Below are 24,530 nucleotides of genomic sequence, written 5' to 3'. Positions count from 1 at the left end.
TTGACTACACATGGCTGACCAATTTGCTGTAATCCAGCCCAAAAGGCCAATGAGTGAACACATGCAAAAAAACAGTCAATTGTACTGATAAGCTCCATCCTGTATTTATTTAGGTTATGGTTCAATTGCATATCCTGCTTTGCACTTTAATTGTTGCTAAATGCATAATTTGAAGGTAGTGCACCATGAAGAGTGATTGGGCAAATGATCGTAATTTCCACCTAACATCCACATATCACTCAGTGACCACATCCCATTTTACATACACTATTACAGTCCACACACTACAAACAAAGCATAGAAAATGTTAAAACACAGCCCCAAGCACTGTCTGGGATAACTTGCAAGTATTAATAGATAGATGCAAAGCAACTTGTGGCTTAAAAGAGCTTTAGATGCAACCATTATAAGAGTAATCTTATATCTCTATAGCCATGGTTTTCACTTTATAAACTGGATTTGACAAGAGCACAAAAGTAATATAACTCTACAGGATAATTGTGTTTCAAAATAGGCCAATTTTGAAATCATTCAGATAAAGTCACAATTAACCAAATGTATGAAATAATGGCGCCAGCCAGCATTAGTGCTGTGGGCTGGGGATGTTTGAAGAAATTCAAACAATATATGGCTGATTGGAGTGCTGTATGGTGATTCATTTTGACCTTTAGAATTATTCAAGGTGGCTCTTATCTGCAATTAAAATGCTATCTGCCCTTAAATTTAATGCAGCCAGCCCACCAGGTATATAACTTGACTTGCAAGTGGAATAGACATATAGGGGCCGATTCACTAAAGTGCGTTTTAACGTGCGCTATTTATAGCATGCGTTAAAAATGTTATCGCTTCTAAATTTTCGCGACTTAACGCACGATTCACTAATAGCACACTTGCGCTAATTTACGTGCGATACTGCGTGCGATATATTTGTCGCGGTAAATAACGCGCTGTATTTTTCGCATGCACGCTAATTATCGCAAGCGCTAGAGAGGTGCTGTATAAATGTTTATTTGCAACAAAAAACCCCCAAAAAACAATAAAAATATAAGTAACAAAAAAAAGTGCAAGAGATAATAAAATAGGGGGGGGCATTTAAGAATATTTAGCAAAATACTTAGGGGTCCGTTTGCTAAAGTGGCTTAAATTAAGTGGGAGATTTTAGACACAGAATAAATGGCAAATATGTTATGGGCACTTTATTAAACGGGGACAAATATAATATTGCAATTATTCTGGCAACAAAACATTTGATACGCTACGTACTAATTAACGCAAGCTTTACTATTCAGCAAAATGGCCTAAAGACGAAATTGTTGCCAGAATATTTGCAAACATTTAAACCATATGGCATTTTAATGCTGTTACTGCTAAATGTAAGAGTGGAGGAGAAACTACATGAAAGTATAGAATACCATATCAATGAAGGATAAATAATTAGACATTACTCAGTTCAAAAGTACAAAAATAAAACAACTTTTATTACAACAATAAAATTTTAAAAAATTGATAAAAACTTAGGGCTTGCTGCCCATAAATGTGTCCACTTTCTGCTCCATTCTGGCCAACTGGGCCTTCATGGAGGCAAGGTCCTCTTATATGGACCGAAGAGTGAGGTCTCTCCGGGATGGTGATGTCTGGGCCTCCACTTCTTCGGTCGGAGGACTTGCCTCTTCCCAGTCTTTGGCCAGGGGAGCAGAACTGGCATCTGGTGCCTCGGGGGCCTCAGGTGGCTCGAGTGCCTGTGGGGCCTGGAGAGCCTCTGCAGCCTGGTGTGCCTGGGGTTGGGCCTCTGGATGAGGCACTACATCCAGCTGAAGTTCTGTGAGATAGTATTGCAAGATGTTATTTAAATATATTATACATATATATATATATATACATTCATACCACCATCATAAATAACGGGGCCCCTCACAACAACATTTTTGGGGCCCCCCTCCTCCCACGCCCCCAATGGCCCCTCCCCCTGTGAACCCTCACATCAATACAAAGGACACACAGACATTGTTATATATATATATAACAGACATTGTTATATATATATATATATATATATATATATATATATATATATATATATATATATATATATAGAATATACATTTCTTCAATTTTTGAAAGTACAATAATTACCTTCCACTATTTCAGCTATTAATTCTGGACTCCTGCGCTTCATATCATATCTGCTGGAGAGTCCTGAGGTCCATTCGGAGGGCAAAGCGGTGTTGTAACCTCCGCATCAGCCTATGGAGGATTGCCCTCTTTCTTGCGTGGATGCCTACCATCCCCAGCGGCTGCCTATCATAGGATGAGCGCAGGAGATAGCGGCAGATGTAGCGCCTCTCCACCAGTCATAGCTCCGATACCCCAGGCATGTTGACTCTCTGAATCACTGCAGGCTCTGACACAAAATGGCCACAAGTCGCGCCTATCACGAGATTACAAACAGCGAATAGTCGCCAAAATATAACGTGTAGTGTATTTGTCGTGACAAAACGCGATATAGTAGCAAATATTGTGGCTACTAGATATATTTATCGCCTGCCTGAAGTAGGTGTTAATTTTCGCATAGACCAATGCGATATTTAGCGCGCCTAAGTGTTTGTGAATCATGCGATCGTATTCTTTTCAGCGCGAAAATTAACACATGCGTTAAAACTAGTGCATGCAGTCGCGCAAAAATTAACGCATGCGATATGGCGACTTAACGCACGCGATAATACTATAGTGAATCGCGCGCTAATTATCGTGTCTATTTTAACGCAAAAAAGCATGCGATAAATTTTAGCGCACTTTAGTGAATCAGCCCTATATTGTGCTAATTGGTGATCCACACAAATGACCAATTGCATTATTCTATGTGTTTGAACTGATTGTAAATGAGCAGCATTTGATAATGCCCCTTACAGGTGTCAAGAATTGGTATTAGAATTTGGGAAGATCGATCACCATAAAAGTTAAAACTAGATTACATAAATTATATCAATTGTTCATAGCAAATAAATAAGGGACAGGGTTATAAGAAATGGATTGTTGCAGTATTATGGGGCATTTACTAATGGCCCAGACAAAAGCTCAGGGGGCACATGACTTTTATCTTTTGCAATGTTTGTTTCAAAAGCATTTTAACAGGCAACTTTAGTATTCTGTACAACTGGGGTCCCCAACCGCTGGGCCGTGGGATTGGGCCGCCGGTGTTCCCCCGAGCGGCAAGCGACGACCAATGCAGGATGTGAATGAGACGCGGCGTGCAACTGAAAACATAAAACGAACGCGCTGCACATAGAGACGCAATTGAACGCGCCGTACACACATCCGTGCCTTCAATTTGTACTGCACCTGCACTAACGCCCCCCCCCTCCCCGTCCGGTCCGGTCTGGTCCGTGGAAAAATTTTCCTGTTAGTAACCAGTCCGTGGCGCGAAAAAGGTTGGGGACCCCTGCTCTACAAGAACGGCAGCATGGAGGTTTAGATATTTGAGTGCCATTACTAAATTGAATGCATCAGTGTAGGTACATGTGTAAAACAAATGCTGATTTGTAGTCAATATAAGGAAATGTTACACTGGCACTAGATTGAAAAAAAAAATCCATTTATTTGAATTTTCCTTAATGATAATCCCTATTTTGAATCTTTCAAATTGTAGTTTTACTTTCCCAGCTAGAGAACAGCCTATTAGTCTTGGTAATGCTGGTCAGGGGACAGCAGTTTTAACAAATTTCTCTGGTGGAATTCCATGCTAGACCTCTCTGTGACCCTGATCTCCCGTGCAAGTGACAGTAACAGACAGATGCAGCAGCAAGACAAAAATATACAAAAAAACATTTCTGTACAGATAGATGAGCATGCCTCAAAACTGGGTCTGACCTTCAATCAAGTATTTGTTTAATACAATAAATCACTTGTTACCTAAATTGGAAGACTAAGGTGTGCTACTTTTTTAGATTTAAAGTTCTTCAGTTTTAGTCTGAGAGTATATGTGTCAGTGTGTTTGTTATTCATCTGTCTGTCTACCTATATAGTGGTGTGTGTTAAAAAAACAAAACAAAACTTGAATTCACCAGAATAGCATTACACTGATCAGAAGCTAGTCAATACATGAAAGGGGAGGTTCACATTTAAATCAACTTTGAGTATGTTATAGAATGGGCAATTCTAAGCAACTTTTAAATTGGGCTTCATTATTTATTTGTTATAGCTTTTTAATTGCTCTGTGAACCTACAATTTTATTTTTATTGTTATTTTTTATTACATATTTTCCAATTCAGGTATGCTCCTATTCATATACCAGTCTCTCAATCAAACCACTCCTTGGTTGCTAAGGTAATGTGAACCCTAAAGCAACCAAATAACTGCTGAAATTCCAAACTGGAGAGTTGCTGCACAAAAAGTGAAATAAAAAAAACACAAGTAATAAAAAAATGAAGGCCAGTTGCAGTCTTAGAATATTACATCATACTAAAAGCCAACTCAAAGATGAACAACACCTTTAATGCTATAACATTTCTGTTCACCAAACTTTACATTCATTAAAGAATCCTCTGGCATTCTAGCAGTCGGTTCTTGAAAATATTTGAAGGAGATTCAAATCTGTCTAAAGGACTCGAATCTGCAGCTTAAATCTGCCCATGTATGGCCACCTTTACTTTGTGACCCAAGTAACATATAGTTCGGGCAAGATTATTTCAATATCCCCTTCCCCTTTTCTAGTAGGCAAAGTTAGGTCATTGAATATCCAACACAAAATGCAGCTTTAAGTGGCTGTACCATACTGCCAAAATGTGTTTTTTCTTTTTTTCAAATATGTTTGAAAATGGCGATAATAGTACATTTAATATCAGCCTAAAGTACATATACCTCATTCCTTCCTGCTCTTACCCAAGAAAAGGAGTGGGAAATTCATAATAAATATCTGAAATTTGTGGTCTTTAGAAATATGACCTGATTTCATTTTCCAAGCATTTTGTTTTTCATTTTAATGTAGTTCTGTTTTGCTGTTAATAATAGGGCGGTGCCTCCAGATTATGTAATTACATTTGCAAGAGAAAGCAGTGCTCTGCAATATTTCATATGAAAAACTCAAAACTACTAGGTTAAACTTAAGTCTAATAAAGTACCGTAATTCAATAGAAGTGCTGTATTGTATTATACTGAATTTGTAAGTAGTGGGATAAGAGAGGGAAAATATGCAAGCCAGTCCTTGTCTTGTTGCTAATTTCCTCCTATTGCTGCTTGCAAACAATGGTTCAGTATTTCAAAAATGTGTTATGTTTTTCCACCATAGCGCCCACACCCTTTTTCTTGTGATATGCACTTGTGAGAAAAGAGCACCTTAAAATAGAATCAGAATTATGTATTATTTCAATAACATGCTAAGTATTCCCTCTTTTTTCTAAAACAGTTAAATTATCTCCAGACTAATCCAGGATATTCTGAAATGGAATAACTGTGCTACCTGATCCTGCCCTTATCTACTTTATTATCTGCTCTGTCTTGTAGGGAAGTCCGCTGCAAGGCACCACTTCCATTTCTGAACTGAACCGTCAGGTTAAAATTGGATGATCAGTTTAAGGCCTTTGGAACATATGGCAAATTTTAAGCATTTTGCCCATCACACTTTAACCCTCCTTATGAGAAGTTGATGAAAATCACTGCATAGAACTGCATATATATTTCTAATGCTGGAGGTTTTGTCTAGTTCACAAAGCTGTGACAGGAGGGGGTGATTTGAGGCATTTTGTATCTGGTAAAATGAAATGGGTACAATGGGTACTATGTTTTAATGTTACTTGCTAAACTGTGAGGAATGTCACACAGACCGCAGATTTTAGGCCTTTTGACAAATTTTGGTGAGAGAAACACTGGAGGCAAAAAGTAAAAATAGACAGCACAATGTTTGTCCAGACGTATTAATCCATAGCAACAAATCAGATGTTTGCTTTCAAACAGCAGACCAGTAAATACTACCTGCCTATTAGTCTTTATGGTTTTTATATTACCCTCTACTAGTGCCACTTGCTTTTGGCTACATTTTGGGCCTTGTGCCTTAGGCTACTAGGCTCTATATTTCAACCCTGTAAAAATCTCTTTTCCTGAAGAGACAGTAGTGAGATGTCATCACATTGAGCTGTCAGAGGGAGGTGAGACAAGCATTGTATTATCAGCCCGGGACCCAAGGATACAGACCCACAGCCACTACTTTATATTTAAAATGGACCCAACCAAACCAGACTATAGTATTCATTAGTACATCAATAAGAATCTGTTATGGAAACAAGGTAATGGACTGCTGAATCCAACAGCAGTGTACATAAGACCATTATAACATTAGAATTTCAGGATATTGTCAATGGATTACTGTCTTGACTTCGTATGAGTCCGTGAACATGACTGTTTTCTAAATAAAAATGATTTACTTTTCCCCATGGATTTGTAAAGGAAAAAACACAATGGAAGGTCATCACAAGATAACTGCCCACTCTGCCAACAGCAAAAAGTGAAAATCTGGATGTCAGCCCAGTGTCCTGTGATAACTGTAGCATAGCTAACCTTGATTGTTTTTTTTTTTCAAAGCTTCAGCCATTTGAATTTAATTTAATAATTTATAAAGGCCTCTGATCACAGCATTGTCATTAGCTGAATGTTACTTCTGCCAAATAGAGTTGGTGCCTTGCCTCCTTACTAAGGTATGCAAAAACCTTGGCTAGACTTAAAACCAGTTTCTAATATACATTTAATGGTTTCAGACCTCTTTTATTGTTTTATCATGAGCTGCATTCAGAATATTGTTTTATACTAATTGCAAACTAATGCAAATGTGCATTTAGTGGTAAAAGCTATTGTGGTATTTGGGGTTAAGTATTGCAGATTTGTGCACTGCCTTTGCATTAATGTTCCAAAATCTGTGAAGACTTTTCTATTCAGACAAAAATAAAAAAGTCTATCAATTGATTTTTATAAAATCGAAAACATTGTTTATTCTATTTTAATTGCAAGGAAAGTTCAGTTTTACCCCTGAATGAAAAAAAAAATATTTTATATAAAAGAGTACAATGTAAACTAAAATATGTGCCTTCACCCTGCTGAATGCAGTTTTAAAAAGGTACAGTATATAACACAGCTTTGATGAGCAGCCTTTACAGCAGATTTTTGCACAGTGGACATGCCAGTCTAAAGGTCACAGGAGGCAGGGACCTTGAGTTTAAGATTTAAGTTGTGTGCTTTGAAGTCCACATCCCCCCTCTTTGGGCCTTAAGTTTGTCTACACATCTTGACATCTGTTCACAATTGTATGGGATCATCCATGTAATGACAATCGCTGATTAGTTACTTGATGTCTGTTTAAAAATGGGTCACTTTCCCAGGATGTAAGGCTAATGGATAGACCTCTGCTGCCCACGCTAAGGCTAATGCCACACGGAGTGTATTCTCAGCAAGCCGGGAAAGCTTGCAGAGAATACGCTCCTATGCTTGAAAATCCTCTTACCTGTGCCTGCCCCCAAAAGCATTGTATATGCTCGGGTGCAGGCACATGTAGCCAATATCCACCAATAATGCATAGTCTCGCGGTTTTTGGTGGATATCAGCTACACATGTAGGAGCGTACTCTCCCCAAGCAGTTTTCAGGCATGTCGAGAATACGCTCCGTTTGGCATTAGCCTAAAATGTGAGATAAGTGTCTGAGCAGTTTCAGAACAGCGAGTAAACACAGACTGAGAATCAGACCCTATGCTCTGATCAGCTTCAGATTTACCTACACCCGGAGCCACAGCAGACAGAGCACGGACAGAGCAGATTCCCGCTTTGAAGTATGCAGGTATGCATTTTGGTGCCAAAGTTTGTTCTGTGTGCCTACACCTGGGCCGATGCAGGTGCTCCATGCGCAGGCACAAGGAAAGGCTGTGTTTATTCACATGGGGAGAATTAGATCCGTATGGCCATATCCTGTTTAATATAAATCAACACCTAAACATGGTATATGGATACAGTGAGTACTTGACAAAGGTTTCAAGGGAGACTAAAACTATCTATCTATCTATATCTATCCATCTATCTATCATCTATCTATCTATCTATCTATCTATCTATCTATCATCATCATCACCTAGAAACATGTAAATTTGAATAATTTTAATATTACAATACATTACTATTTCCAGCATGCACTGGTATTATCTCATGCTGGGAGGTAGATGCTTAAAAAGTAAAAGTTCCCATGAAATGATATAGCTATCAGAAGATATTAATTGCTTGCAGTTTCCCATAGTAAAGTACATAATTTAAGGGCCTACACAGTTCAGGACTGTTTTCCTTCCTACATCAGTATATTGTTTTTACAGCAACAACTGAAGACCACCACATATTTTTCTGTCTACCCTGTCAAATTCAGTCTGTGGATACAATGATACTATTGTGTGCTAACTTTCCTGTCTCAAAAGGAATGTGTTGATAAAATCCCTCAGAAGTCATTCACAGCAAGATTTAGGAAGTTCATTTCAAAAGAGTTAGCAAGTCAATGAGACTGATTTCCCATAATCTTTATATTCATTGTATTGGATCATAGCTAGTTCATGGTCCTGGTGTAAAGTACACAGTATGACTAATTCTGTCACAGTGAAGTTGTTAGCACTCAAACACTAAAGTTGACACATTTAACAGTTATCTAGGAGGACACTTGAAAGGATTTATTTTACAGAATGAGACAATAGCATTTTGTCAGATGGAACTCCCATGTTGTAGAGAAACATGGGTAATAACACACAAAATATTGTCTATATTGTTACAACATTTGTTTGGTAGAATAGAGAGTAAAAAGTCACTTTAGTGCAAGGGTGGGCAAAGTTTTTGGCTCGGGGGCCACATTTACTCACAGGCGGGCCGGACTGGGCCGGGCCAATGTCCTCCCACCAGCTCCCCCTCCACTAGCATCCTCCATCTCTCCGACTTGCAGCTCCCTCCATCGTTCCGCTGCGTCTGTTCCCCGGCTCCCCGCTGCATCCTTTTTTATGGTTGCGCTCCCTGCGTATTGACATCACGAGCACGCACGAAGCGCAACCAATCAGGGCCCAGAAATTATTTAAAGGGACCTGGAGTCGGCGGGCCGGATTAAAAAGGCCAATGGGCCGGATGTGGCCCGCGGGCCGTAGTTTGCCCACCCCTGCTTTAGTGTAAGAGCCCACGGAACGGTTGATTTTCTCACGATAGATCTCTGCTATCGTGGGTGACTAACCATTCCGACTTCGGAAAGCAATGTGAAAGGCTTTCATCTGGCAGTGGAAAGCCATTTTGGAGCAGTTAGTCGCCCGCGATAGCAGAGATCTATTGGGGGCGACTCAACCACTCCATGGGTTCTTACCCTTTACATTACATTACATTAACATTTATTTATAAAGCGCCAACATATTCCGCAGCGCTGTACAATAAGTGGGTTACATACATGGACATACAGAGTAATATATAAAGCAATCAATAACCGATACAAGAGGTGAAGAGGGCCCTGCCCAAAAGAGCTTACAATCTACAAGTTATTCCTTTATGAACATTTATGTCTCTATAACATACTTTAAGTTTAGAAAATGTGTTGTGTAGTGATGATCACAATTCCTTGTAAGGTTTTACTGCAAAAAAACACCCATAGACTCAATGAAAAATAATTATGCAGTATGAAAAGTTGCTGTGAAAAATGCCCATTGACTTCAATAAGTTTTGTGAATCATTGCTGTTTTGCTAAATTTTCAGCACAACAGGACAGAATTGCTGATCAGTAATCATGTGCTTAGTTTTAATTTTATAAAAAGACTTTATACACAATGGCATTTTTTTACCTATTTATTATTTTTTGTCAGTGGCTGCTTAGTGAAAATTGGAGCCTTGACATGCTGCAACAATGACTAGCAACAAAATAGAACAAGGCTGCAAATAAGCACCCCTTTATGGGTCATTCATAATGCACCTGAGCCTCTATCATTTCAGGTATGGTCTGTACCTTGCTCTGGTAAGTAGAGGGCTCCCCAGTGCTTTGCAATCCCTGACACTCCTGGATTTGAGGATAGATAATTTACATTCTTTACTTATTATAAACAGCATGTACTGTTTCCCAGTTGTATGAAAGTTGAGTACTATTATTAGTTTTTAGGGCAATGACAAAGAGGCAATCAAAACTCCCTGAATAACAGATATTCACGTGATTATGAAGAAACATACGATTTATCACAAACAGGAATACCAATCATCCACATTTACATTTCCTGACAAAAATCACTTCCATGTGCCATAAACTGTACATTTGAGTAAACATAATAAGAGGGGAATGGCCACAATTCTGGACAACAGTCAATAAGCATGCCTATACAACATTGGCCTTTGATCACTGTGTGGTGCAGCCTGGCAAGCAAGATTTCAAAATGTCATTCTTGGTATTAGGCATAGTTTATGGTGAAATTAAGTTCAAAGCAAACAAATTGCATTTTGCAATGAACACATGCCACTGGTGGATGCTGCAGTATGCACAGATTTTTGAACTTACAGGTGTTCCTACCGCACTGTATATAGCAATCCATCTAAGCAGATTCCACCATATTCTACCATTTTCAGAAGATTCATCTATCAAACGTTATTGCAGGCCAATGGTCCTCTTGTGAGACTTTACTGCCATGGTGGACCCTGGAGAAATTCCTCTTTGCTTCCCAACTTTTTCTGACTGGAGCAGGTCCAGCAAATAAAAGAAAGCATGTCTCAACCATAGTATGTATGATAAATGTTGTCTCAAAACTGAAAGATGAGTTAAATTTGGTGCTTCTAATCAACTCTGAGAAATTCACCAGCTATGTAAATAGATCTACTTCATTTATGCTTCATACGTTAATTAGGGCAAGAATGGCAAGGGTTACATTCATAGCTTGATCATTACCATATGTGCATTATCTTCTTTTCATATTGCTTTAAATTTTTCATGAATACAGACATATATGCTTATTGTATGCTTAGTACATCCCTTATAAATGCATTTGTACAACTAAAAGGTGCCTTTGTTCAAAAACCACCTAGTGATAAAAACATAAGTTGTGACAAACCCTTTAATGCACACAAGCTAAAAACTGCATACATAAATAGAATAAGCAAAAACATCCTGATTACTGAAAACTAAGGATGAGGAAATAAAAAATCACTTTTACATGAACATTCTTTCATTATACTTATTATGTGATGTGCCTTAGAATGTGCTAGGAGTCACGTGGTCTGTAACTATTGCGTATATAAAAGAGAAAAGAACAATTCTCATAGGCCAAGCATACATTTTCTTTACAACTTTTATTCAGAGTTGTTGAATTGATATTCCAGTACTCATATTTTGTCAAGCTAGCACAAACAATTTCCAGATTTCCACTAAAGGGCGGAACAGCTCATATCCTATACGCTGATGTCCAAAGGGATCCTAATATCCAAGCCCTGTGAGAGTGATTTTTCATTGCAACATAAAAATTATTTTCTCGTGCTTAAAGTGATGTTGTCATCCCTTGTCTAAATAAGCATTTCTGTTTATTAAACTATGTTAAACTGTCACAAGTATCTCCTAGTAATTGTAAAAACAGGAAAAACAAATGGTTTCAGGCCCTTAGTTATTACATTATAAAGTGTGTTCCACACAAATATTGTTCAGCAGTGTCAGAGTTACATTGTGGGAAGATCAATAACAGGGCAGCATATTCCTCTAACTGAATGTGCTTAAATTGCACAAATAGATATATTGCAACACTATGGACAGTTCAAAGTATTTTTTATCAAAATCAAGAACAAAAGCAAAAAAAGCTTACATCGAGTGAATCTGAAAGTACTTCATTTAGCAATGACTCCGGGCACAGTAAAATAATAAGAATTGTTTGGTACAACAAAAAAAAAACTGCATATGAAAGAACATTTACTGAGTGATTACACAAACAGGGATGCAAAAATGTTAAGTCTCAGCAAACAATCACAACAAAAATTCACAATCCCAAGGACCTTGTTGTTCGTTGAATCTTTGTAGAGCCCCCATGACTAGACTGAAGTAAACAATCATCTTTTTAGAGGAAGATGGTTTAACTAAACTCATTGCTGGGTTACTAAAAAAAACAGTACCTAAAGGGGCAGTATACAACCTTGTTCAATATGAATTCAATAGTGGAAAAAAACTCTTGCAATGTAGGTAATTAGATTACCCTTTGCTGTGACTTTTTTGTTAGCTTGAGTCCATTATGCAGAGGGGTTATTTGTGATCTGGTTCAGTTAAAGAAATAACAAAAAAACATGGATTAATAAGATACTACATTAGAACATAATGTTATTCACAACTGATGACTTTTCATAAGCCTTTGCACATTTTAACAAGTAGTTTAGTTCCTTTTGTGCATATAATCAAGGTTCAAGTATTAGGGTTATCAGTTAAATCTTTAAAAGTAACTTTTATTAAGGCTTAATAAAATTTTGTATTTTAAAACTATATTGATTTGATTATAGCTTTTCCTTTGTTGGTTTTCTTTAAAAAATGTACACCGTTGTTCTTTCTCTAATGGAAAACATGACTTTCTAATTACATAAGCAGCCAGTTTCTGTTAACTAGAATAAGATTTTTTTTGTCTGTGGCACACATTAGGGAGTATTTAAGTTACAGTCAACTGACCACTACCCTCAGTTATGTCCAAGCACACCCCATGAACTGCTAAGCTATTCCTATTAGTTTCTCGAAAGGTGTTTATATAGTAGATAATGTCCTCCTACTGTAATTTATAAAGATAATAGAAGTCAAAAATGAGTTACATGACCATACAATCCAGCAGTCGTTATGGGGGCAGGAAATCCAGCTGCAGTAGTTTAGAAACAAGCAGCAGAGGTGGGGATGAGGTTCAGATGCTAGGAAAGAAACTTTTTGTTTCCTAATGCAGTTTTTCAGGTACACCCTTACAGTAAGCCTTTCTTAGTAGAGACAAGCATTGCACAGCAAACCAAAAGATACCGCCAGTTATGATTATTGGTGTTACCAGTTTATAAGTGTTGTCACACTGCTATTTGTATATGTACTTATATATACTTATGTATTTTACCATTTCTAAGGGCCATGGTAGATGGGGAGATTAGTCACCCACAACAAATCTCCCTTGTTGCGATCCCACCGGCGATTTACATTCAAGCCGGTGGGATGGCATATCGGGGAGATTAATCGCCTGCAACAAGGGAGATTTGTCGCGGGCGATTAATCTCCCCGTCTACCATGGCCCTAACATTTGCTTTGGGGTCTGTCACCTGCCGTAAAGTGTTGAATTCTGATAGCGTCATTGCCAACAATCTTTTAGCCTCTGGACTCGCTAATTGGTTTGCCAAATGGTGTACTCATAGAGAGATAAATAGAGCAGACTGTACTGAAGATGCCCAGGGCAGTTCTTTGCATGACAGACTCTACATAGGCACAGATGGCTGAAATTTCCTTTTAACTTTACTTTGTGATTTCCTAGTTGTGTATTACAATTATGTCAGTAATCACTGGCAAAATAAGTTAAAACAGAGGTAGCTTGAGGACAAACATCATATGGAAAGATGTATGTTATGGGATTAAAGGCATATAAAATGAATGTGGGCTTCAGCATCCACATCAGAGATGTAATATATTATATATTATATTTTGGAAAAATCAGGCAATGTGAGCAAAAGATATAGTAAAGATTTGGAAATAATGCTATGCCTATTCGCTCCTTATACTGTATATGGTAAATGTTGTCAAAAATATCCAGGCACTCCACCTTTGTTTTTGTCCAGGTTTATACCAATAATGCTGTCAATTAAATTTTCTTACCTATCCCTAGTAAGCAAAGTCTATGGTAGCCTAGAGCCAGTGCAAAGCCGCTAACTTTTTGTTATTTTTACAAAATATGTTAAGGCATCAGCAAAAAAAATAAAGAAAGTGCATCTCTTATTAAAAACTAACAAAACGTGTGATACAAGATCTGATGTAGTTTAAAAAAACTCTTACCTAATATTTTAAAGAAAAGAACTGCAACAGCTGGAAAGTGCTATACTTCTTTTATCTTTGTGGTAGCTCATTAGAGAATGCTAAACTACTTTGCTTTCACCAAACAGCAGAGAGAAAAGCCACATACTTAAGTCAAACTGATATCTGTATTATAGGTTAAAGACACATATTCTGTATTAATTATTGTAATGTTTCATTGACAAATAAGACAACTATCATGAAACAGAATGGTATATATGATCATCCTAGCAAGCAAGAATATACAGCAGCCTTGTAACTATGACTAGGGTTAAAAAAGCATTAATGCATACGCATTTATATTTTCTATTTTTTTTATATGAAAATATTAAGAAAACATACATAAAAATATTCCTGTCACATGAGTTTCCCTTGCTTATTTAAATGGATTAGCATAGAGAAGCCATTGCCAAACATGTGTTATTACTTAAAGGAACAGTAACACCAAAAAATGAAAGTGTATAAAACTAATTAAAATATAATGTGCTGCTGCCCTGCACATTTACTTCAGAAAGTCTACTATAATTTATATAAATAAGCTGCTGTGTAGCCATGGGGGCAGCTATTCAAAGGAGAAAAGGCACAGGCACATAGCAGATAACAGATAAAATACTATTGTATTCTACAGAACTTATCTGTTATCTGCTATGTAACCTGTGCCTTTTCTCCTTTTTTCCAGCTTGAATGGCTGCCCCCATGGCTAAACAGCAGCCTATTATATAAATTATAGTAGGGTTAGGGCTCTGGCACACGGGGGAGATTAGTCGCCCGCGATTAACTCCCTGTTCGCGGGCGACTAATCTCCCCGAGTTGCCTACCCCTGCCATCCCACCGGCGGACATGTAAGTCGCCGGCGGGATGGCAGACGCGGCGGCACGATTTTCGCGCAAATCGCCTAAAAAGACTCGCGAGGGGGTAGGCAACTCGGGGAGATTAGTCGCCCGCGAACAGGGAGTTTTATCGCGGGCGACTAATCTCCCCCGTGTGCCAGAGCCCTTACTGTAGCAAACACACCAATTTTACGAGTGCAGGGCAACAGTGCATTATATTTTTATTACTTTAAAAAAAACTTTATTTTTTGGTGTTACTGTTCCTTTAATCACAGTCTGTTCAAAGGACATGAACAATGGAAAGACAGGAACATTTTCTCTCTGCCCTTTTGCTGCTTGCAGCTTACAGAAAATTAAGGGCACAGCTTCATCTGTACAGGTTAAGGGTATTAGATGGAGGCAGACAAGGGTGTACATATTACTATATAACACTAGGCTACTACACAAGATAATGGCCAAAATATTTGTACCCCCTTACCAAGGCTAATGGGGTATATTTATCAAAAAATGAAGTTAGAGCTTGCCACAGACCACTCCGCCACTCTCCATTCATTTCTATGGCATTTTTAAAATAGTATTTATCAGTGAGTGAAAGTTCATTCTTTGATAAATATGTCTTTAAACATGCAATAGAAATTAATGAAGAGTGGTGGGATTTCACTTTCACTGTGGACTGTGGTGAGCTCTAACTTCACTCTTTGATAAATATACCGCCTTATCTTGTGCCTCTCAATATACAATATATAAATTTGCTTTGTACAGTGTATACAATGCAGAACTCGACATTCTTTTAGGCTTTTAGAACTGATTAAATGAAAACAAAGAAAGACTTGTGTGAATTATGGGCACACGTGGATGGCGAAAGTATACCAATATGCTGGTTTACTTAACCATACTATAAACTGGCCACTCTTCATGGACAGCGTCACAGATATAAGCGCCATGTCAGATGAGGCATTTTCTCCAGCAGCATCTACTCCTGGGGGAGAAAACACTGATCTGCCTGCTATTGCTGACATTGATGGACAGTATTGCACAGACGGGATGGATTTTGGCCTGCAAAAAATGCAGGCCAATGCTGTGTCTATAAATGCAGAGAGATGTTTTCCATCGCCAAGGCTGGGGTTTTAAAAAATCGCTGCAACTAGTAGCCCTGTCTGTCTCTACCCCAAGAATACTTCAAGGTTTTGCCTTTGTACTATAAATTTTATCTACTAAAATGTCCAGGTTCCTTTTCAGTCTGCCCATGACAACAAAGGGGATGGGCTGCAAAGGGAGCAGTTCTCAGATTACTTCTGTAGAAAGTAAGATCACTTACCCAAGCTAACCATTCCCACTTTAGACTATAGCAAGTAGCGATCATTTAAACAGGGTTACAAAAGCTGGTTAGCAAATGTACAACATCAGTATGGCACTTAATTCAAGATCTGTGATTCTGATGATAATGATAGAATCCACTTAAATAGAAGAGATACATAAAAATATCTAGTACTGATCTGATATTTTTGCTCAGTTACCGAACATTCAGCTAATTACTGCCAGGACTGGTTCTTTTTCCTTTCTAGAAATATATTTTGCATATATTCAATGTCAGCATTTCTTAAGACCTTCATAAACATAATTGCTTTTCATTTCTCTTCTCAAAACTCCTACAATATCAGTAATAGTTAAATAGTACTGGCTTGTGCAAATTAAGAAAACCACATTGCTGCATTTTGACCTTGTTTTTAGTACATGATGTCCCAAGGAGATCATTAGACAAGCAGCTCTGAACATTACACATTTTAACATTTGCAGTATGCCTGGACCAGGAGGGGAGATTATTTATGTAGATACACTGACATGATAACATAAACTGATGTTACATATGTCTGATTAAAATAAATATGAAAGTATTGCAATGAAAAATAAACCGAGAGAAAGTATAGACCAAAATCCTATTTCTGTCACATTTTCCTCTAGATGCAGGAAAAGGTGATGTAACGTTCTAGCCAGTCAAAATGTTTATGGTGGTATAAAGGTGATACCTTTATTGGCTAACTAAGATAATCGTAGCAAGCTTTCAGAACATTTTTAGTTTCTTTTTCAAGCTGATTACAATGAAGCTATGGTGCTCTCTGATATATATACAACATTTTCCTCTAGGAGACAGGGGATCTAAAGCTGCCATACATGGGCAGATTTAAGCTGCTGATTTGACCCCTTCAAACTGAGTTGCAGTTTATGTGTCTGTGTATGGGACCTCTCCGACTTCCTCTCTGACCGATATCTGCCTGAAAATTATCCAGATATTTGTCAGGCAGGTTTAATAATCCTGTGTGACCACATAGGCGCATTAGTGCAGTTTTCTTTCGAGATCCTGCATTGGCACCTATTATAATCTGGTTATTTGGTCCTATCAGCATGATATGGCTCAGTACATAGGTGGGCAAAGATCCACTGGTTTGATGACATCTTTAGATGTATGGCTACCTTTACTGTTTAATTAATGGGGGTGATTAACCATGGTCCTTGTTTACTTTGACTACTAGAAGGGGTTAGGCTTTAAATTACTGAAATTTTGCGGCAAATATCAGCATGTTCTTTTAGTGTGGTACCTCTTAAGAAAGTCACGTTTGTAATGAAATGGATGTTGAGGGAGTGCGGCAGCAGTTGGGAATGGAGGGCCCTCCTTTAAGATCCTTCTAACCCATTTAAGGTCTAAATGCATGCAGGCTTTTAGCAAGGTGCTGTGTGGAAACATCCAGGAATACAGAAGTGCTGTCTCCTGGAGACGTTGGAGATCTGGTCTGAGGGGGATCTCCACCAAGGAGCGGGAGCAAGCTAAGTACTGTTTGCACATTAATTGCACATGCTAATATTTGCCGCAAAATTTCAGTCGCATTTAAGGTGGAATATAACATGATTTTCAACTCTATAGCATACACTTCAAAAATGTATACCCTTGCCTTTTGGATAAGCTGGAGGACAGTTAAGATACATGCCTATTGCTGTAACATACAGTACTGGAGAACTTACATTAAGGGACTGCCTATTTGCTAACATTCACAGACTATTTTTTAAAATAGCCTTTCTCTTCTGTATGGTATAATTTAAATCAGTCGCTTCATGGTGGTACATTTTTACATTCTATAGGAGGGGTACACTCCTACTGCTACTTTATTGTGTTTTTATGGGATAGGGATGTTTTTAATGAATTTCTGTGATGCTGAAGAATAAAATTTATATCTTTTAGATTTTGTATTTACATTACTTTTAAGTGAATGTCACGACTAATCACCCTGTGTGCCACAGCCCTAATGGTTGCACTTATATGTTTACAATGCTTATCAACAAAACAAGTTTGTTTGGCATAGGATGATATTTGTTATGTTATTATGGTTAAAAAAAAAATCAAGCTGCAGGCTTTCCAGCCAATAGGTTTTCTGTATGTATATTTGGGTGCAGTGTATGGGGGACTGGGTATTCAGATCAAGTGAAAACATGATATTTAATTTAGACAAATGCGCTACAGCATGCCAAAAAATATATAATATAATAAAGTAAATGTTAAAGTTACTTAGAGATACTCACTTCGCCCCCTCATGTAGATGTTGAAGTTTGCCTGGGGTTCTGCAACCTGCCCCCACCATCCAAATACCTCTAGTTTTGGCAGCCAGAAACTGGTTCCTATAAGTACAATCAATTTACAATCACTGAGATATTATATCATGTAATACACATATACAGTCTTGGTCTAACTTGATTACCGTACTGAGAGAACAGAAAAATTCATCAATAGTTTCTGACCCTTACAGTAATTGTTGCTGGAAATGTATTGCGTTCACCACGGTGCCAGTCATACTATAGCTGTAGCAAGTTATACCTATAAAGGCAACTGTCACCTGAAATAATTGCTGGTAGCCATTATAGTGACTCCTCATACCTGGGGAAACACTGATTCTCTGGATTATGGGGCAGAGCAAAAAGCGATATCTTGGAATCACTGTTAAGGTCCCCATACACGGGCCGTCAGTAGCTGCCGATATCGGTCCCTTGGACCGACTCGGCAGCTTATTGGCCCGTGTAGGGGCAGAAACGAGGGGCCTGCCAGATATCGATCGGCCAGGTTAGAAAATTCAGTCGGATTGAACCAATTGCCCCATTGACGCCAATATAATTACGAAACAATCAAATTATTATTATTTTTTTTTAACCTACACGCTTCCCGATATCGCCCACCCATAGTTTCCGGATCTCAACGTATATGGGGGCCTTTACACTTGGTGGCAGAAATGTTAACAATGATATCTTGGGTGCTCCATACATGATAAATTCCTCTGGTGCTTAGTAGCAAACCAAATAAATATTTATAGGCCAGGAGAGATTCCCGGACTGTGAAGAATTTACTAATACATTTCTTAAACAAAAGAAGTAGCTGTCTAGAGACTGTCTGGTTTAAGATTACTGCTCTTAGATTTTAGTGATACATTTCCTTTAAACACAGATCATATAAAAAAACAAACACCATTTCAATTCCTCTGCTTTAACCCATATCAATTGCACATTGCCTAATTTAACTAAAGTAACATTTTGTAGGACTCAAGCATTTTATAATGGTACTTAAGTATCAAATCCACTCAAACACTTGCATCTAGAATGAATGAATTACTTGCAGCTTTGATGATAAGATCAGCTAATGATTTGTCAACATTAAAGGAATGTCTTTAGAGTAGCAAATGGATGAATAGGAAAGATAAGCTTTACTGCTACTGTATCTATGTTCCCTAATCAATGTTCAAGACTCCTTTAGAAGAATTCATTATTTGTAGTGCCTTGGCTATAGGCAGCCCACAAGGGGCTGATTTTGGCCTGTGCATACTCATGTGTTTAGGCACTGAAAACTGCCACTGCAGTCACTAAGGGGCATATTTATTATGCTGTGTAAAACGGCAAAAAGCAACTAATTCGCCGAAAAAATGGAGCAAAAAGCTGTGTAAAATAAATGGAAAAGATCGCCATCTGAACACCGGATATTACGCTGTTATTTTTCATAGGTTCCGGTGGAAGAAAAAATGCATAACAAAAATTTGTTATTGTTACACCGTTATTGTTACATTATTGTTACGCCAATTTTACGCCGTTTTTACACAACGAAGCCTGGCGATGTGTGGCCAATTTTCTCGCCATTTTTTACACAGCATAATAAATATGCCCCTAAGAGTGCCGACAGTGGGAGAATAGGAGATGGAGGCCTGGTTTCTCAGCTTGCTCTTGTACACAGAAACTGTTCTATGTGGCAATAGCCTACTTTTGCCTAGGAACACAAAGAAATGGGGGCTTTGGGGGAGGGTCATTTAACCCACAATAATGTGAATCGCCAGTGGCATGGCATACTCGTTTCTTCGTTTTCTTCAAAGTGACCCAAAGTTTCCTTGTGAGGCAACTGTGGAAAGCTGAAGCAACAATATGCCATCCCATATTCGATTCACATTATTGCTGATGGGAAGGCATTTTGGTGAGATAAGTCGCCCGTGATAAAAAACATTTAGCGCAGGTGCCAATCTTCCCATGTGCCAGTGCCCTGACATACGGTGCTACTTGTAGCCAGCTACTTGTATTTAGCTGTGATAAGTAGCTGGCTACAAGTAGCCCTGTGTGTCATTGCCCTAAAAATGTGGTGTTTACAACATCCCAATTGCCCCAGGGATTCATTATCATATTCCAGGCTCAGCCCTTATTTTGCTTTGTAAATAGACCCCTGCATTTGGCTAATCTCGTTTAATTCAATAGGGAGCAAGATGTCCCTTTTCAGGCCAACAACAAAAGCATAATTTTTAATTTTGTCTATTAAGGCGCAATCTCTAGAGGATTCACATAGATCAGACAGTATTCTCATTGCTGTACTAATATTGTTGTACTACAGTATATTTACAGTTGGCATAGTATGTCACACAGCCATAAATATATCAATTAAATAATTTTTCAGTAACTCTAAGTTCCATCGTATGTGCAAAGGACTGATTTGCGATAATATTATTTTGTAGCTGCTCTGTTTTATAAACCTGGTACCACTTAGTAAGCACCACTATGGTATTGTGCAATGAGAGGCTGGTGCTGAAATGTGGCCATCTACATGTGGTTACTGCTAATTTAAGAAAACAGTAGTCTGGTTTCTTCTCAAATTACACTATTAGTTATAAAGGATTAGATAGAGGGGCAAATTATTCAGAGCATGTTTTTAGACGGCAAACACTGGGTGAGGAATTTGCAAGCTTCTTGTTTTTTGCAGTTAGCAGCATGCTACCCACTGCAAACATTGCATGTGTGGTATTATACAAAATAGTGGCTGAAGGTAAAGGATGTAAAAGGGCAATATTTAACAATATATATATATATATATATTTGAATTTGGTAACATTTTTAATAGGTCACTTAATATGATATAAACTGTTGGCTGAGAATTCTGTTGGTTGGCAATTCATTCTGAGGGTATTGTTTTCAATTAATAGTTATGTTTCCCTTGACTGGAAACCTATTATATGTCTCTGAATTATGGAGCCATTTCTCATAAAAGGCATTTTAAACAAAATCCATATTGGTGGCAAAACAATGCTATTGGTTTATTTTAGGGATGCACCGAATTCGGATCCGAATCCTAATAAGCATATGCTAGCATTCGAAAAAGGGTTAAATGGTAGGGGAAAAAATCTTTTCACCACGTGCTGCGGGCGCAGCAACTTTTAATCCTTCCCAATCCTAATTAGCATATGCTACTTCAGATTCAGTTCGGGATTCAGTAGAATCCGCCAGGGTGGGTTTGGGGGGTTCAGCCGAACCCAAAAAAGTGGGTTTGGTGCATCCCTAGTTTATTTAATGTTTACATGATTTTTAACAGACTTAACCAAATTACTGAAAAAATATTTTATCCAAAAAAAACCAAAAATCCTGGAAAATAGATCTTATACCTGTACAGGTAATGTGTTTGATTTTAGCTTATGGGCCTTACCTACAAAATAAAGCTATGCTTGCAATATGGGGGTAGAGCGAGGAAAGAGAAAAAACGGGCAATGGGGGAAATCAGCCAGGTGATGCACCCAGCTAAAACTGCCTGGGGAGAACGCTGGGCAGATTTATCAAAATGTGAGTTAGAATTCACCAACTGAAGTACACTTCTAAAAATCCCATAGGAATAAATAGAAAGTAGGTGAGCTTTTCTGTGGTAAACTCTTATCTCACATCTGCCTCTATGTGTATGAGTTTTCTGCATAACAGAACATACAGTATATCAATAAAGATGGGCCGGAGCGAAAGTCTGAATCTCTAGCAAATCTGGAGCTGTGCTAAAATAGCTGCACTAAAGACAATACTATGTTAAAATGGTTATAAAAAAATAATAATCTTGTTTGTTCTTAATTTTTATTACCCATATTTTTCTCCCATGCAGTTATTTGCAAGATCCTATGAATATAATTAACTGATGACTTGTTATTATTATTATAGTCTTTGGTGTTTGTGCCAAAAAGCAATCAGTTCCCTTCCTTTGGGATATGTGTTTTAGATGTTATCCTGCTGATTCTTATTTCCTTGTTGCTTGCAATAGGATGCATAGAACTTAAGAAACATTTCCTACAGTCAGTGTTAAGGTTATAAGTCAGAACAATGATGCCTTGGCTTCTGCTGGTTCTAGAGACATATCCTCCCAGCTTTGGTTATGTGGTAATAGATAGTATCAGAGATATATTGGCAATATTTAACTTAACATGTCAAACTATTTACTCTTTTACCAGTTATCATAAATATTATTGTCATCAAGTAATTTCCAATATTATTACCAATAGCAATTTAACTGCAATTATTTCTAGTAACATTTTACTAACTGCATAGTAATGGAAAGTACAGGTATGGGTTGCATATTCTGGAAACCACATCTTATCCAGAAAGGTCCGAATTACTGGAATGGCATCTTCCATAGAATTCATTATAAGTAAATAATTCAAATTTTTAAAAATGATTTCCCTTTTCCTTGTAATAAAACAGTACCTTGTACTTGATGGTAACTAAGATATAATTAATCCTTATTGGAGACAAAACAATCCTGTTGGACCTATTTAATGTTTAAATTATTTATTAGTAAACTTAAGGTATAGAGATCCAAACTACAGAAAGATGCCTTAGCCGGAAAACCCCTTTTCCCAAGCATGCTGGGTAAACAGGTCCCATACCTGTATCACACACAATTTGTACATGTGTTACTATATCAAAAAAATTTAAAGGAAGTGTTGGGGTTATTTTCTCTGGTGATAACGCAGTCATACAGAAGCCACCATTATTGTTATATTATCTGCCAGTTTACACTACCAACTAAACTTCTAGATTAAATAAATCTTTAGAAGAAAAAACTATTGTTCCTTTGAGAATCTTCTAAATACATGGTTGTGATTATCAGAATGGATAGTGTGCAGATAACATGTTCAAATTCCTTTGCGAATAAGTGAATAAGCAAGACTTCCCCATTCTAAAGCAAACTCACTGTATTCCAATGTTGGCACTCACAACAGTTAACTGTAAATATGAGATTCTCAGAGAGAACCTGCGAGAGCGTGCAAATCAGCTTGTCACATATTGACTCATTTGCAAACTAACACCCACATGCTGGAAAACTGTTTAGTTTAGAGAGGTTGAGAAGCATGCAATCATTAGTCATATGGTTAAAGATAACAGCACATCTTATCTTATGCAAGAAAATATAAAGTCAGTGCTTGACATGAGGGACACAAGAGCAATATGCCCACTCAATTACTTTCTCAACTCTCTCTTCACTCATGTTACAGCATATAATCATTCGTAATGGTAAAATTTGCACAAAAGAGCCCTCCAGTGTTACAGAAACTATACAAGGATCCACTGCTATAAAACAGCACAAAATCCAGGATGAGGCTAAGCCATATCCTAGCTCTTTTTATGGGATTTAAGCATGTCCTTAGTGTTAAGCTGAAAATAATATGAAGGCTAAAATTTATGTGACATTAAAGTATGGAACATCTAAGGCAACAAAGTTTTTCTGCATGATGTCACTTTTTGGGGCAATTTGTTAAGTGAATATGAAATTTGGTTTTGGACCAAATTGGTATTTGGCTGAATCCAAAAATTGTGGATGTAGTTATATGAAAGTTATTAGAGATTCCAAAGCAAATGTCCCACGGTACAAGCTAGTCACCTCACTACAGCTTTCGCGACTCCTATAGTTGCCGGTGGAAAGGCATTTTGGAGCAGAGATCTATTGCGGGCAACCCTCTCCGTGGGACATTAGCCTAAGTGATACGTAAGCACTAGAGGATCTGTTAAACCTCACTAATTAAATATCTGGTGTTCGACAAGTAATAATTGTGATAATTTACACTATAAAAGTGGTTATCTGACATTTTAACAGTGGTGACATGTAACCTGCCAGACATAGCCACCTCTTACAATTTACCCATAATTATTGCTCAAAAGCATATATTTAAACTGTTTAAGTCCTTCTAATTAGAAAGGTATGAAGAAAAATCTGAAACGCAATATATATGTTGAGGTTTTTGTCCTCATCAAAGCCTTCATCCAAATATGAACCCTAATGAGCGCTACAACTTAGATAGATTGGGCAGGATTCATGGATAAATATTAATTACAAGAAACGCTTTTTATATGATAACTATCA

General features: G+C 37.7%; 1 protein-coding gene across 2 annotated transcripts in view; it reads right to left on the bottom strand.

The window, feature by feature from the left end:
* Nucleotides 1-24,530, bottom strand: part of lpar1 (lysophosphatidic acid receptor 1) — an 82,866-nt gene that overhangs the window by 40,140 nt on the left and 18,196 nt on the right. Inside the window, 1 exon segment of one of the 2 annotated variants that reach the window (NM_001102843.1) lies at nucleotides 18,425-18,520. The exons of the other annotated variant lie outside the window; for it this stretch is intronic. The gene's annotated coding sequence lies outside the window, so the exon portion shown is untranslated. 2 annotated transcript variants of the gene reach the window in all.

The sequence above is a fragment of the Xenopus tropicalis genome, chromosome 1, assembly GCF_000004195.4.
Source record: "Xenopus tropicalis strain Nigerian chromosome 1, UCB_Xtro_10.0, whole genome shotgun sequence".
Lineage (NCBI taxonomy): Eukaryota > Metazoa > Chordata > Amphibia > Anura > Pipidae > Xenopus > Xenopus tropicalis.
Note: the sequence above shows the minus strand (reverse complement) of the source record. Positions and strands in the feature narration are given on the sequence as shown.